Source organism: Sander vitreus, chromosome 17 (assembly GCF_031162955.1).
Source record: "Sander vitreus isolate 19-12246 chromosome 17, sanVit1, whole genome shotgun sequence".
Lineage (NCBI taxonomy): Eukaryota > Metazoa > Chordata > Actinopteri > Perciformes > Percidae > Sander > Sander vitreus.
Genome location: NC_135871.1, coordinates 29,965,210 through 29,967,300, shown reverse-complemented (window position 1 = coordinate 29,967,300; position 2,091 = coordinate 29,965,210). Strand labels below are relative to the sequence as shown.

At 40.5% G+C, this 2,091-nt stretch overlaps 1 long non-coding RNA gene across 1 annotated transcript; it reads left to right on the top strand.

Annotated features, from left to right (window-relative positions):
- The first annotated feature begins 1,250 nt into the window (after positions 1-1,250).
- On the top strand, positions 1,251-1,706 carry LOC144532402 (uncharacterized). Its single transcript, XR_013503346.1, has 2 exons — positions 1,251-1,395; positions 1,479-1,706. It is a non-coding gene; the product is annotated as an uncharacterized LOC144532402 (long non-coding RNA).
- The last annotated feature ends 385 nt before the right edge of the window (positions 1,707-2,091 follow it).

The window sequence follows — 2,091 nt, the reverse complement described above, 5'->3', positions numbered from 1 at the left end:
GCTGGACCCGTCACCTACAGCTGGAAGATGGGAGACGGAGAGTGGAAGGAGTCGGGAAAGGAAATGACCATTACCTGCCGGATAAAGAACCCAGTCAGTGAGAAAGAAAGTACACCCTCAAAACACCCTCTGTGAACTTGTTTTGACTAATGAAGTTAATAACATAGACATTATTATTCAGATGTTATGCTGCATGCAGATATAAGAACCCAATTAAATGTTGCTTGAGAGATTTATTTTGCCTTCATTATGTTTTGTGTGTAATTTAAAGGTGCTCTAAGCGATGTCACGCGTTTTTCAGGCTACAACATATTTTGTCACATACAGCAAACATCTCCTCACTATCCGCTAGCTGCCTGTCCCCTGAACACACTGTAAAAAAAAACCGCGGTCTCTGTAGACAGCCCAGGCTCCACAAACGGCAACAAAAACAGACTGCAGCAACCTGCACCACCAAACATAACAAACAGTCTTCCAGCCAATAACTGACAAGAAGGATTTGGTGGTGGGGGGGTTAGTGCGCGGAAGGGAGGGGGAGGGGACGGGATGAGAAGGAGGGAGGGGCGAGCTAGCCGCCGTTTTGTTTGACAATACTTCGAACATCAACAAGAAGTGACGTCCCCCAACATCGCTTAGAGCACCTTTAATTGCCTATACATCTGTAGAGACTGTATAGGCTCTATAGAGAAACCTGCCAGCAAAAACAGAGAAAACAGTGAAGAAATGGCCAAAACTGCATAGCGCCCCTTTATAACACAGCAGGTAATATAACAAGTGTAGATACATATAGGCTATAAGAAAGAATCAGGTTATTAAAAGTAAAAATCAAAGGTGGTGGATTTTGAATGAGTCAAGAAACACAATTCTGAACTGCTGCACTTACAGCACAGTTCAGACAAACGTTGCTTCCATTTATACTCATTTATACTTCAATTTAATACATTTAATAAGCAGAGTTTGTACTTTTTACAACTTAATGTTTGGACTGTCTTATTATCTGCTTGTCAGTCAACAGTAAAGGACTTTAAATTGCACCAACCTGTATGAAAAGTGCAAATAAAGATTGATTGATTAATTGTGTGAGTGATTGATTCATTTATAACCAACCCATGAACTATCTACAATCACCAATATTGTATTAACAATACATTAATCTAATAGGCTATAATACCGGCAGGGGCATTTTTCTGCAGGAGTACTTTTACTTTTGATACTTTGAGGACATTTTGGTTCTAATACTTATGTGTTTACTTACTTGTTTCTGCTCTGTGCCCTCCCTCGCCGTTTTGCAGCGGATCATGTGTAGGTTTTAAGAGACTAGCGGCCTCTCCTGAGTGTGTTGATTTGAACGTGAACACAAATTATAACTGAGCCTTTCGGCCCGTAGTCACCAAAGTAAGTATTGGAGCCATTTTTTTTACAAGCCACATATTTCCAGAACATTCTGACACTAAAATGACATTTTTTTTCTGTCTCAGGAACAAGATCTGGCCAACTAACACTTGCCAACGCCCTGACAAAACTAATATTTGTAATGCTAAATATGTCTTTAAGCTGTGTAAAAATCTAATATCAGCAAAATAAAATATTGATAAATTATACAAGATTATGCTGCGTTCCAGGGACGTCAATCAAACCCGCAACTTACTACCCGTGAACTGGTACCAGATGGTTGTACTCCCAGTTACAGTTGTTGACGTCACACACACATAAACAACAATGGCGCCCCCTGTTGATGCTGTACAGACGCCGCTGATTAACGGTGAGAAATAGAAATAAATAGACATAAATAGGCAACGTAAAGTAATTCCGCACATTGTAATCAAAACAATACACATACGATTGTGTACTACTACAGGTTATGTTTATTAAATGAAGCCCAAAATATGTCGCCGACTAGAAATCGCTAGTATCAGCTAGCGCTAGCTAATGTCAACGTTAGGTAGCCGCTAGCTAACGCTAACGCTAGCTAACGCTAACGCTAGCTAGAAGGGTTTGTCGTGACTTTGCCTGGAACGCTACCAAGTCGTGAGTCGTGACTTGAAGTCGTAACTTAAGTGCTAAAAATTGTGTCTGGAACGCAGCATAACT